General features: G+C 39.3%; 1 protein-coding gene across 6 annotated transcripts in view; it reads right to left on the bottom strand.

Annotated features, from left to right (window-relative positions):
* Positions 1 to 14,384, bottom strand: part of LOC124796248 (alpha-L-iduronidase) — a 232,588-nt gene extending 218,204 nt beyond the window's left edge. For 3 of the 6 annotated variants that reach the window (XM_047260344.1, XM_047260348.1, XM_047260349.1), the window contains exon 1: positions 14,211 to 14,384. The gene's annotated coding sequence lies outside the window, so the exon portion shown is untranslated. The other 3 variants (XM_047260347.1, XM_047260345.1, XM_047260346.1) reach the window with 3 other exon arrangements.
* Positions 14,385 to 15,330: the final 946 nt, after the last annotated feature.

The following is a 15,330-nucleotide window of genomic DNA, read 5'->3' as shown; positions in this document are numbered from 1 at the left end:
ACGAACACTTTCTCCACGTACGCTTACACCATAATTACTCTATCATGCAAACATTGGGGTTACACTCGTCTGGTATGAGACATTCCTGGGGGGAGGAGTCCCCTCTGGTTTCGGTGTGGGGTGACAGCGAGGTGAGTGGACTGCTGTAGCCTATTGTGGGGTTGTGAACCACTGAAGGCTACATCAGGGACGAAACCTCTCTGTCGTTTCTAGGTCCCCAGTTCAATAAAATACAATACAATATACCACAATCAGTTCTTCTGTTGTATTATTGGGTTTAGAAATGTAATAATCAGGACCAGCCAACAGAGCATATATAATGGGGATACCCACAAAGTTGGACCAATGAGTGTGTTTTTTGGGTGAAAGGACTCAGTTCAAGTTAATTAATATTAAAAAGTTTAAGATGCTAGGAAATACTGCATGCATTATAGCAACATCTTCAAGTGGCATATTTGCTTTGCTGAAAACCATGTTGAGCTTGCATGTGAGCCATGCTTTAGCTGACTGGTATGTCTGACAATACCACTGAATGTGCAAAACATTGCAATGTTGGTGTTGAGGTCTTCAATCTGCAGGTGGTTTGATGCAGGTCTCAACACTAGCTTGTGCAAAGCTCTTCACCTCTGGATAACTGTTGCAACCTATATTCACTTGAAGATGCTTACTGTAATCAAATCTTTGTCTCGATCTACTATTTTTATGCTCCTGCTAAGTTTTTGGTCTCCCATAACCAAGGAGTCTTCAAACGAAAGTGTTGGTATGTTGATAGACACACAAATAAACACAAACACACACAAAAAATTCAAGCTTTCCCAACCCACGGTTGCTGCATCAGGAAAGAGGGACGGATAGGGAAAGACGAAAGGATGTGGGTTTTAAGGGAGAGGTTAAGGAGTCATTCCAATCCCGGGAGTGGAAAGACTTACCTTAGGGGGAAAAAAGCACAGGTATACACTCTCTCACACACACATATCCATCCGCACATATACAGACACAAGTAGACATATATATATAAAAAAAACCTCCATCTGTCCAATGGCCAGTTTCACACATCCGTCCACGTCAAACCTACCAACAAGCAACAGTACCTCCATTACGATATCTGCCACCCATTCCACATCAAACGGTCCCTTCCCTACAGCCTAGGTCTTCGTGGCAAATGAATCTGCTCCAGTCCAGAATCCCTGAACGATTACACCAACAACCTGAAAACAGCTTTCGCATCCCGCAACTACCCTCCCGACCTGGTACAGAAGCAAATTACCAGAGCCACTTCCTCACACCCTCAAACCCAGAACCTCCCACAGAAGAACCCCAAAAGTGCACCACTTGTGACAGGATACTTTCTGGGACTGGATCAGACTCTGAATGTGGCTCTCCAGCAGGGATACGACTTCCTCAAATCCTGCCCTGAAATGAGATCCATCCTTCAGGAAATCCTCCCCACTCCACCAAGAGTGTCTTTCCGCCGTCCACCTAACCTTTGTAACCTCTTGGTTCATCCCTATGAAATCCCCAAACCACCTTCCCTACCCTCTGGCTCCTACCCTTGTAACTGCCCCTGGTGTAAAACCTGTCCCATGCACCCTCCCACCACCACCTACTCCAGTCCTGTAACTCGGAAGGTGTACATGATCACAGGCAGAGCCATGTGTGAAAGCTCCCACTTGATTTATCAACTGACCTGCCTACACTGTGAAGCTTTCTATGTGGGAATGACCAGCAACAAACTGTTCATTTGCATGAATGGACACAGGCAGACAGTGTTTGTTGGTAATGAGGATCACCCTGTGGCTAAACATGCCTTGGTGCATGGCCAGCACATCTTGGCACAGTGTTACACCATCCGGGTTATCTGGATACTTCCCACTAACACCAACCTGTCAGAACTCCGGAGATGGGAACTTGCCCTTCAGTATATCCTCTCTTCCCGTTACCCACCAGGCCTCAACCTCCACTAATTTCAAGTTGCCGCCACTCATGCCTCACCTGTCATTCAACAACATCTTTGCCTCTGTACTTCCGCCGCGACTGACATCTCTGCCCAAACTCTTTGCCTTTATAAATGTCTGTTTGTGTCTGTGTATGTGCGGATGGATATGTGTGTGTGTGCGAGTGTATACCTGTCCTTTTTCCCCCCTAAGTTAAGTCTTTTCGCTCCCAGGATTGGAATGACTCATTACCCTCTCCCTTAAACCCACATCCTTTCGTCTTTCCCTCTCCTTCCCTCTTTCCTGATGAAGCAACCGTTGGTTGTGAAAGCTTGAATTTTGTGTGTATGTTTGTGTGTCTATCAACATGCCAGTGCTTTCGTTCGGTAAGTTACATCATCTTTGTTTTTTTATGTAGCAACTTTTGTCCAGTTAATACTATGCAGAAATCAACTCTGCATTTGGATTGTACCTCCTCAACTCTTTTGCAAAAGGTGGGCAGTATTCTACTGCATCCATTTTCAGTAAGCTACCACAAGAACTGGAAAATCTTAACAGCAATCCAAATGCTTTCAAATCTAAACTACAGAGTTTGCTCATGGGCCACTCCTTCTATTCTGTTGAGGAGTTCCTTGAAAAATTAATCAGATTCCTATGTTATATTGTTGATTGCATTCATATAAACTTACAGGTTGTTGTCTTTTTAGGAGTCAAAACATTTTATTTTATTTATTATGACTTTTCTGTTGTAATTTTATGTACTGACATGTTCCATGACCACGGAGATTCACTCCTCAATTTGGTCCTATGGAACTAGGTGTATAATTTAAAAAAATACCAAAGGGTACTAACATTTGCCTGCTAGATAATAATGTAATGTCGTGTGATGATGGCCTCCCATCGGGTAGACCGTTCGCTTGGTGCAAGTCTTTCGATTTGACGCCACTTCGGCGACTTGCGCGTCAATGGGGATGAAATGATGAAGATTAGGACAACACAACACCCCGCCCCTGAGCGGACAAAATCTCCGACCCGGCCGGGTATCGAACCCGGGCCCTTTGGATTGACATTCTGTCGCGCTGACCACGCAGCTACCGGGAGCGGACGCCTGCTAGATGATAATATTTGACACTAAAATTCAGCTGAATGTTGCACGAGTACTAACAATATAGTCATGACATTGTGTCTCCAGAGTTCTTTCTATTTGGCACACTGAAGAAAGGCTTTAAGGAACAGTTCCAAGCCACATTGGACATGGACAGCTGCATGACGACTGTAAAATGGGTATTTTGAAACGTGTTCTCTATTGGAAAAATGTATCAACAGACTTGATGCATTAGGAAATACCAAGAGAAATATTGTGTTAAGTGTGTTAATTTTTATTTTTTTTCCAAGATATTAAATGTGTTGTTAGTTCTGTGCATTACTTTTTAACACACTGACAGTCATGCGCTGTTTCACTAGCAGGCCAGGGGATCATGTGTAAGGCCCTACTGTGGCTCCTGATGGACTCACAGCATCAGGCATAAGGCTATGCTATGGTTGCCACCAGCCTTGTGCCAGTCAACATGTTAATCCATCCTTTAATAACAGTAACAAGGGCAAATACAGTATTGAACTCATGAGTTTTTGGTAGTGATTTTTGACAGGAACAAAAAAGATGTTTCCTTGTGACCCCATCTGGAACTGCATAATGTTGTGGTCTCGTTCCTACTGATAAATTATGAAACAAGCCCTTTAATGCTGTAAAATTGTAGTTTATTTAAGAAAATTCTGATGTTCAGCTCTTCGTGTTTTATGCATTTCATACATGTGGAAACCTCTAACATTTCATTGATATTACATGAATCATTCAAATGTCATTCATACCTTCCTCAAATGTAATCACTTTCAGCAACCAGTTGCTGTAGCACCAAGTCATAGTGCAGTGCAGAGTTCATCACCATGTAGTATACTTTTTTCATATTAAACTATTATGTGAAAAAAAACTTGCTGATTGTTTTTTTTTTTTTTTTTTTTTTGCTTGAAAAAATAGGGGCCACACTTCTTGATGAGGTTTAATATATTTGGCACACACAAGGAAGGCCTATTTTTCCAATTACTTGTCTAAGGTTTCGCAAATGCTCAAGTGATGTAATGTTCACCCACTGTTGCATCACCCATGGTTTGACAATATTTAGACTAATTCTCACTGTTTAGTGTTAACAGTGTCTCTTCAGGTGCAAATTTTAACTATATTTTAACACAATTTAACCCAGAGAAAAGTTGTGATATCTGGCATAAATCCATAGTATTCTTACTCAGTCATACCATATGCAAAGATTCATTCAGCTTAATGTCCACATCATGGATATGTATCCATCATCTTTCACTGCACACAAACCATCTGACAGTTCTTTGGAAAGTGAAATCTGTGTCACACTAAAATCCTGTGAAACAAGTGCAATAACCTAAGACACACTGATGAGTCAAAACACTATGGCCATCTGTTTAATGGTTTGTTTGTCCATGTTAGGAATGCAATACAGCAGTGATTCAGTGTGGCATGGATTTGACAGGGCTATAGTATATTTCTGGAGTTAGTGTGAAATGGGGTAAGAATGAGCACTTCTTATTTATTTATTTTTAAGATCTTCGGTTCCACACCCAAATTATGCTCCAGTTATGATCATTCAAAATTCAGCATGTGGAGAGTGCAGGTGAAAGGCATCAACAGAAACACATTAAAATACTTTTTATCAGAGGACTAGAAAAAATAATGAGTGATCAACCTCATATTTCAGAAATGATTTGCAAATTATATACCAATCTCATACTTATTTTGAGGTAAATTAGCCACATCTACTTTTTGTCATGTATAGAGACTACTAGCAATGAAAAATGATACCTAAAAAAATCTCAGCAATTTCGGTTCAGACATTGCTAAGACAGTGGGTAAAACAGTAAGTGTAATATGATAAACTGGAACAGAAAATCACTCTAATCTTTTTTTTATTTCAAGTATGTTGAAGGAATAACATCAAAATTAATAATGAGACACTGAAATATTGACAGCAACAAGGGTGTCTGTTCCTTAACATCAAAATTCTTTGCAAATGTATAGAAACAATTGTATCATTCAACAGAAGGTATTGTTAAAATAAATATGTTCTTCATAGGCTCTATTGAGATGTCAGTTTGTTCCACTCTAAATATTTTGTGGGAATCGGGGGAAATTTGTCTCTTCCTAATACCTTTATTTTCTGGTCCTCCAGAACTTCCAGTACAATGCACACAGTTCTGTACTCTAGTTCTTTTTTTCTAGAGGCTTCCCAAAAATGTCACAAGTACAAATCAATCTTTCTTTAACCTGTTTATACTTTTCCCTCACTATACTAAACATCATCTTCACTCACATATGCTGACAACCACTCCACCTCAGACTCTTCTGTGTACACATATCTCCTAGGCATGAAGAAAGCAACTGCAAGCAGTTAACAGTTTTTTTTTTCTTTCGTTTGTTGACGTAAAAACCAACTTTTAGCATAAACACTGCAGAGATTAAAAGCCTCTTAATTGAAATGAAATAGTAATGACTTTATAGCTTCCAGATGCCTCACATCTGAGAGAAAAGCTTCTTCTAAAGGATTCTCCACATATGTTGCCATATAAATCCAATGATGTATAGTGCAACTGTATCAACCCCAGCAATGCCACATGATTCGTTACAACAAGAATGGCCTATGGGAACATTTTCTTTCCAAAGTAGCTTCTTAATATGATCCTCTCTGCATAAAAAAATGGTTGGGGGGGGGGGGGGAGGGGGGAGGGGGGAGAAGTCCCTAATCAAGTGATTTCCCAGGGTCGTTAATGGCATAGGTCTCATCATAACTGAATACATTACATGCAAGGACACTAACAAGATTATCTTTCAGACTGATTACTAGATACATACGTATGCATTGCAGTATCTGTATTATGCTACACTGTGATCAGTCTCACGCATTACATATTTGGGGTTGCACCTAAAAAACTGTATCACATTGCAGACAACAATCATGTCTACAAAGATAATAAAAACAAAGATATTAAAAATTAACAGTCATTTATAAAATATTTTTAAAAACTATGTTCAAACAACTGTACAGATAAATAATATTCACTTACATTCAGAAGTTTTTAGCCCCACAAAAATGAGTCAAACTATCATCAAAATCTTTCATTTTATCACACCAATATATGAGTTTCTTCTTTTAGTACATTCAAGTTACTTACCAATATGAAGAAATTAAACATCTTTCTTCATTCTGGCTGGAAATTAATTATCCAACAGAGAGCCATGCAGTGATCAAACTCACAGCACAATATCAATCTCAGCCCGTACAATGTGGCACCAGAGGTCTATGCACAAGTCACACAATTCCCATAAATTATAGGCCAGTGATTTTTAAGTACAGAGCTGGCACCCAACAGCATCCCAGATATGTTCCATCAAGTTCAGACAGAAGAATTTGGTGGCCAATACATCAATATGAGTTCATTACCACCACTGCAGTGCGATTCTGACCTTTCGGCATGGGCAGTTATCCTGCTGGAAGATGCCATAGTCACAGGGGAAGAGATGAAGCATGAAGGGATGCAGGATAACGTTTACAACATGTAGTCCACAGCTGTCTCAGGTATATGTCCCCCTTGGGGTAACATTGTCCCCACATTTCTGTGTCTACGGCACAGTGCATGTTTTGAGTAGCCATTTGTCTGGATGATGAGGTACCAGTGTAAACATGAAACATAATTCAACCAACTAGGCAAACCAGTTCCAAAGGACCAAGTCAAAACTTGACAATCTCATTCCACAAGATAAACTTAATTGGCAATGCCATTGCATTAACAAGGAAACACACTAGGGACGTATGCTCCAGAGCCCCATGCTTAGCAATAAGCACTGAATGTCATACTCCCAATACATTGTCATCCACTCATGGTTTCATTGCTGTTCAACTACTTTCTATAGATGCTGACAACTGTGGCATGTGGACAACTGACTATCTTCACCGCTTCTAAGATGCCACACAACAACAATACAGCCTTCATCAAATTCACTTATCCCAATTAATTTCCCTGTTTGCAGCCCATATAAACACTTCAATGATTTGCCATATGTCTCTGCTCAGCCTATGTACTTTTCTTACTGTGTCACAAGCCTGTAACAGTGTCAGGTGGTATCCAATCTCCCAGTGAGCAGCGGGCAACAATTTTTTGTCTTCTCAGGATATGTTGTCCCTTTAGCCCTTATTATTATTAATCCTGCAGAGATAAGAGTTTCTTTCATTTAGTAACAACAGCCAAGAGACCTGTCAGGGCAAGATTATTACCAGTCTAGCACCAGATCTCCATGTGTCCAATTATCGAAGGAGTATGACGACGAATTCAAGGTGCAGATAAGTGAAATGAATATTAATTTGCTTTTGCAAGACAACAATAATTAACTGATGTGACATTAAACTGATGTACAGTATAATTCTCTGGTCAACACATATGGTTGCATCCCACACTTCACTCAGCCCAAATCCTCTGCTCTCCACACCTCCTTGATCTAATGTAACACCACAAAGACTACTTGTATCCTAACTATCTGTGCTCATCCTCTTGTAATTATGTATCATTTATCAGTCTGCATAGTTAATAAACATAAACGTTAATACTAGGCACGGAGTACTTTCATTAATTTTAGGAAGATGGTTGGTATGTTTATCATGTTATTTCCCCTATATCCCCTAACTGAATTTATGGCACTTTTCCATATACACTGAGGTGACAAAAATCATGGGATATTTCCAAATATCATATCAGACCTCTGCTTGCCCAGCATAGTGCAGCAGCTCAACATGGCATGGAATCAACAAGTTACTGGAAGTTCTCTGCAGAAATATTGAGCCAGGTTGCCTGTACAGCTGTACATAGTCGCAAAAGTATTGCTCATATGGAATTTTGTGCTTAAACTGACCTCTCAATTATGTCACATAAATGTTCTTGTTGGGCAATCAATCATTTGAATTGTCCATAAAGTTTTTAAAACCATTTGTGAACAGTTCTGGTCTGGTGACATGGTGCATTGTTATCCATACAAATTCCTTCATTGTTTGGGAACATAAAGTCCATGAATGGCTGCAGATGTTCTCTAAGTAGTTTAGTTGGACCTGAAGACCCGGTCCATTCCATGTAAACACAGCCCACACCATTATGGAGCCACCACCAGCTTGCACACTGTTTTAACAACTTCAGTCCACGGCTTCATTTGTGCTACACTCAAACCCTACCATCAGTTCTTACCAACTGTAATCAGGGCTCATATGGCCAGATCATGGTTTTACAGTTGTCTAGGTTCCAACTGATATGATCATAAACCCAGAAGAGGTGCTGTAGGCAATGTCATGTTGCTAGTAAAGGCACTCGCATTGGTCGTCTGCTTCCATACCCCTTGATGCCAAATTTCCTTGCACTGTCCTAACAGATATGTTCATCAAGGGTTCCACATTGATTTCTAGGGTTTTCCTTCACAGTGTTGCTTATCTGCAGCACTGACAACTCTACACAAATGTTGCTGTTCTCAGTCTTTAAGCTGAGGCCATCAGCCACTTCCTTGTCTGAAGTGAGAGATAATACCTGAAATTTAGTATTCTCACACACTCATGACACTGTGGATCTGAGAATATTTAATTCCCTTACGGTTTCTGAAATGTAATGTCCCAAGTGTATCACTCCAACTACCATTCTGCACTCAACATCTGTTAATTCCTGTCATGTGGGCATTATCACATTGGAAACATTTTTACATAATCACCTAAGTAAAATTACAGTTTGTCAATGCACTGCCCTGTTATACCTTGTGTGTGCAATACTACCCCCATCTGTAAATCTGTTCTTCACTGTCCCACAACTTTTGTCACCTCAGTGTACGCTACTGTTACGACTTCGATCAATAGAGTCATGATATGGATAAGTTACTGTTCTAAAAGCAAAGTGTACAGCATACATTCACTTCCCACAACATGTATCTGGCTTTGAGAACTCAATATGTTGTGAAGCCAGTAAGTGCAGCAATCAGAGCCTCTAATCACCACATGGAATTACAGAGAGCCTTTATGTATCCCTGGGGAATCTCTCCCATAGCAGTTCCCACGTAAAAAGTCCATGAAACATCAACATGTCTATGATGAACAATTCATCAACGAACCAAATCCCAGATGTATTTCAGAGGTGACATGTAAGTTTAACATTTGAGATAGAGGACACAGTAGCAATCACCAGCTGTTGAAGGAGGCTAGCAGTTTCCATGAATGTGACAACACATTATACTGCTGAAATGGGATATATGGAAAATAAATTATGAAAACCTCCCTTGGCAATTTATATTTGGCATAGCTCTTTTTAACTACTATCACGCTTCCACATAACATATGCCATTTTATGATCCTTCACTTCCACTATGCAAAGAATATCTATGCATCTACTTCAGCTTTTCGAGAAATCAGATTAACTGAAAATCACGTCATTATGTAACAGTATGAAGACAAGACCTGGTGTCAAAGGTTTGGGTGACCTAATAAATTAATGCATTACATAAGTTTTGATTAAAAATTACTACTCTCTCTCTCATTTTATAGGGTCAAATCCTTCATCATCTACAACTTTTCTGTCATTCAGTCAAGTCACAAGTTGTTTTACCTGACACTGAATGTAATTCTATCATACAGTGTGCATGTGTTTAGTGTTTAAAGGAACAAATACACAGAGAAGTAAAAATTCTGGAGGGAGTCAGATGAAAAGTTATGTAGTGAGCACAGATCATAATTTTTCTTGGAATTCATATAAAAAAGCTGGGTTCCCATTCTTCATAACAATGAACACTCAACAGTCACAGTGTGGGTAACTGTAGAAATCAGCACCATTACTGAGGCTGATTTACAAAAGTAAGAAATGGAGGGAGGAAGGGAGGCATGACAGTCACCAGATTCACACCAACAAACACAGTGACAAGTTTATCATCACAGGTTACATCCCTCAATACTGTATAGCAAGATACAACACTTTTTGTGCGTTTTTGGCAACATTCAACGTCTTGGTGTTCTCACGTCAATCTTTGTAAGAATGTCTTTCTTATCCACAGTAAATATGTCAGGTTTCTGTGGTACACAAGAGAAGGGAAAGGTCGTGAGGATGTAGGTAGCTAACTGTAACTAGACTTGTATCATTATTAACATTCAAAATACATCCAAGCCACCAGTGACCTTCGCACGTGCATGTAACTAACCCTGTGATATCACCAAGGTATGAGTCTTGTTGGGTCCATATTAGATTTTCATTTCTGAAATCTGGTGAATTGTAGAAAATCTTTGTTTGGATTTTTTATGGCTAGTGGCAATAATACAGTCTAATTTGTGGATATCTGCAATTGTGCATATCTGCGCAAACCCCTCTTGAAGGGCAGATTCTTCTTCATCATACTCACTGTTAATTGTACAACGAAAGTGACCACTAGAATGTTCTTGGAATATTATTCAAACAACTGTCTAGGTATCATTATCTAAGAGTTGTAGATGCACTGTGAACTGGCACAAGCAGCAAGTCTCTTGATGGTACCAGGGATACATGACACAGTCCTTTGGAATATGATGTGGCAAAGAAATGCTGCTCTACAAAGACATCAAAATCACTCAGATGAAAATATATGTTTTCAAAATTCTTGCACTTTATATGCTGGACTGTAGCAGCATCTGAGGAGTAATAAATGTACTTAGGTATTATACAGAAATGGGTTATCATGAAGTTAACCAAATGATATTGGAAAAGACAAATGGTCACAGTGTTATGTTTAAAGCATTCTGACACAATAACAGATGAAATGTCATCAATTACATGGGTTTCTGGATGCCTGTGTGTTGTTCCAGTGAAACCCTTAGACCTCAACCTGCAGCAAATATGCTAAATTCCCTGTAAAATAACAAATAATGATGTATTCACTGTCACAAAGTGTCTCTTTCACATTCTGTGGAAATACAGGTTGTGGGTGACTATGAAGGAGTGCAGCAGGAGCATTTTTAATTTGTCAACAAGGTTTTCCAAGAAGTCCCACAGAAGACCGACATGTCTTGAAAATTGTTCTGCCTGTACATGTCCACAATTTAGGAAAACACAGATTGCTACTTACCGTAAAGAAGACACATCAAGTTGCAGACAGGTACAATTAAAAGGCATTCACATACATATATCTTTTGGCCACAGCCTTCGTCACTAAAAAAAAAAACACATGACGCCAACCCCACCATCTCGGGCCTGAGATGTATGTTTTACTGACAAAGGCTGTGGGCAAAAGTTATATGTAAGTGTCTTTTAATTGTGCCTGTCTGCAACTTGAAGTGTCTTCTTTATGGTAAGCAGCAAATGTGTCTTTTCCTACATTGCTTATATTCCTACCTGGAGTTTCCATTGTTTGTATGCCGCTTTGTCAATTCCATTTTCATCAAACAATTGTCCTACATACGTCATGAAAGAGTGTGTACCTGGGCAGTTATCACTGGTTGACATATGACATTTTGGCTGTGCAGTGTTAAAAATTATTTGTGCCAGACTGTTTATATGTGTTAAGTTCACAGTCAGCATCACATGCCAACTTTTTCAGTCTTCAACCTTTTAACATAAGCTTCACATTTTAGTGAATGCAGCATATACGCACTATGGGTACTGGTTGCACCGGACAGAACACAATTGTTGCATTGTAATTGGCAAAATTTGGATAATCTTATTTTCAGTCCTGGATGTACATCTCTGAATGCTTCGTACAACTCATACAGGTTTCCCAACACCTGTGTTTTTGTGTATGAACCCTGGATCTGTTTTTCTTCATAGAAATAAAGTTCTTCTTCCCAGGAAAATAGCAACTTCTATCTGCTATGTCGCAAAATTCTATGACATCGTTCACAGTGTCTTCTCTTAGAGCACACCTAGGTCTTGCGTTAGGAGTTGCTAAGATACATAACATCCTTTAACTAACTGTTCTGCCTTTCTCACTAAATAGTTTGAGGCTCCAAATTCATTTTTATTTCTTCAAATGCTCCAACTTTTTGGAAGATCTTCTCACTGCTCGTGATGCTAGTACTAAATTTCTTTTTCAATTGCATTATAATTTCAGATTTCACATTTGTTTCATCCACTGCATTTTCTCCCACAATGGGTACACTTTTGAATACCTCTCAGTCTCTTCTTAACAGATACAAGAATGCCAACTAATGGAACTAAAGCAATATTTGAGGTTTATTTATTTTTATTACTATTTTTTTTTTAATTTATTTAGCCATCCGTGGACATTTTAAAATGTATGGATGTTGTCAGTTGCGTCAGATGTGCCTCACTCGACTGAGGACTTATCCAGATTTGTGATTCCCATCCACTTCAATGTACTTTGTTCGGCCACAGGCCTTTGTTTTGGTGTCAATTTTTTCCTACATCTGTCATATATTTTGTGGTCTGTCATTATGCCACTGATTATATCAACCATTCACATTTTACACACTTTTCTTGTATCTATTGTGTTTATTTTTCCTGAAGGATTTATAGCAGTACATGACCCTCTCAAACTCCAACCATTAGATTTGTACAGTCACAAAACACAACACTTCTGCTATAACTTCATCTGTACATGTAGCATCCACATTGACATCCAGACTTTGAAAGAAAACACTTCACTCGTATGATTTCCTATCTTCTGACTTACTGTTAGGTAACAAGAATGGCTGTTGTTGGCCTTTCACTTTACAAGCTAACCTTTCAAAGGTCAAAATAAAAATGCTTGCTGTTGGCCTTCTTGTCTTGCAATTTTACCTGTAATTGTTCAAAACAAGAATGCTATTGGCCTCTTCAGATCGTCAGCTTAACTGTGACTGGTGGAAATAAAATGATTGCTATTGGCCTATTCACACTGCTACCTTACTATGCATTGCTGTCACATCTCTGTTTTAACAGTTACCATGTTTTTCAGTAATTTGTTGTAGTCTGCATATAACTGGTGTTGTTTCATTGTACCACATGGCTGCACATACAGTACTAATTTATACCTCCTACTGCAAATGTCATCCCAACTTTATTGTTTAGTATGTTATGTAGTGTAATATGAAGAAGCACATAAAATTTTTAAAAAAAAATTATGGTGACATGTTTTATGTAATTCAAATTCGAAGGTCAAGGTCAGGGACCTTAACTGTGTACAGTGTTTAAATATGCCCTTGTTGGGTATCATCTGAAAGCTTGCTCCAGGCCCTTTCCAAAGATACCTGTTTCACTCTTCTGCCTCTATTAGAACAGTAGTTGCATCTGTTTTTGTCAGCAGTGTTTGTCGAATTTGAAGCACATTTTCCGAACTTTGGTTTCAGAATTTCTTGTTGTAGCCATATTTCTGTGATTTGGCACTTTTCATTCTCTCATGTACAATAAACACGCCAAATTTGATAAAAGTTGGAGATATTGTCGAAAATTGTACTTTTCTCTGTTGATTTGACATTACGTTACCAGCGAGATATATATATATAGTTTGCATATAGGAAGAGAGTCACTCACAGTGACCAAACAGATTAATCAAACAATAAATGAGTTAAGGACTGAAAGCAAAATTGAAAAATAAATGAGATAAGGACTGAAAGCAAAATTGGATTGTAATCAACTACTTCGTCACTGCAGCTAGGCGTGTACAGCAACTACGTCAGGTGATACTGATATTTGATCAAATGTGAGAAATATATCTGGCGTGTTGAAGGTAGATGCTGTCAAACTGCTGTGAATTTTTGGTCAATTTTACAATCTATATGTACAGGAAATCCACTCAAGCAATAAAAAAATCTGATAACGTTACATCTCTATGGGTATATGTTACATAATAGCCTCTTGCAATCCTCGTAGTTTACGTATGGGCGTATGCAAATAATTTTACGTTGTAAATACAAAATGAGAGGGAAATGTGCCCATGCAACATTACTACCATGATTGTCCATCTGATGTTTTATATTGTAATACGTTGGCTAAATGTTTTAGGACATCAGATTATGATGATTTTTCCTACGTTGCAATTACCTTTTAACTACACTGTCATTTGTTATCTGCATCTGACTCATGATTGGCCGTGTTCATTTCCCATGATTCTTAGCGCTAATACGAACACCTACACATCACGCGAAACCCGCCGAAACCGTAATTTGACCGATTTCATAATGCAAACATGTTGTATTTCGTATATTACAAATGTACCTGTAACTTGCAAATCACCGAAATTATTGCTGGACATTCGATATTAGGTTCGTTGGAGCACCGGTCGCAACCGCAGGAATCACGCCAAAGCATTCGACACAGGCATTCGCCCAATTACCATGCTTTGCGACTGGGCGAAATCTCTGCGTCGAGGCACAGGGGTCGACGATCACAGGCAAGCGCAACCGTTTTCAAACTGTCTCTACTGCGCATGCGCTGCTTCGTGAGTGATTATCTGAACCAGTTGGGTTTTCTCGAACGTTTATTTCCGAATGTTTCGTTGTCTGACCGTATGTAGCGCTAGTTACATCTCAACTCACTTTGTGTTGCTCGAATGTTAGTGACTTAAGTATGGAAACAGTGTATCGGATGTGTAGTATTTTCATGCTTGGCACTACGCGTTTCGAGAATTTAAAGTACAATATTTACGTAAGTATTTTGTATGCTGTTTGTGTGTTGTTGGTCTCTTGCATGTATTGTGTAGTCTTTTTGAGGTTAAGGTACGGTACGTCACTGTGCCTACTATGCGGAAAACATACACACCGTGTAATTTCACAAACAATATGGGTGATGATGGTTTGCGTGTGTCTTGTTTTCTGCGTAATGGAGAAAGCAAAACATATTATAACCACAAGAAGACGGCTACAGTGCAATAGAGGCAGCACAGCACAAACATACACTAAAGGCCTGTCCACACGCAACGATCTCTCTGCGCAAATGTCTGCGCACATCACATCTGCGCAGACAGATTGTTGCGTGTGGACAGAAGATTTGCACCAACCTGAGGTGTGTGCAAACCTGGAAGTTGGAGCTGGAGGTTTGAGCGAAACCTCTCAAATCTGTTGGTTCAAACCACATCTGTGCAGACAAGTTGGAGCGTGTGGACAGGAGATCGTCGCAAATCTGGCGCGAAACAGCTGTTAGCTCAATCTAGTGTTTGTATTTGAGCGCACAGGGCATTAAAATGGCTGATTCTCAAAGAATATAGTGACCGAGACAAAAAGACAGCAGCATACAATGTTCTAATTGAAAAATTGTGGGCAGTTGACGCCTCGGCAAAGAGAGAAACAGTAATAAAAAAAAAATAAATTCGTTGCGAACTGTTTACCGAAAAGATTTA

The sequence above is a fragment of the Schistocerca piceifrons genome, chromosome 4 (genome assembly GCF_021461385.2).
Source record: "Schistocerca piceifrons isolate TAMUIC-IGC-003096 chromosome 4, iqSchPice1.1, whole genome shotgun sequence".
Classification (NCBI taxonomy): Eukaryota; Metazoa; Arthropoda; class Insecta; order Orthoptera; family Acrididae; genus Schistocerca; species Schistocerca piceifrons.
Note: the sequence above shows the minus strand (reverse complement) of the source record. Positions and strands in the feature narration are given on the sequence as shown.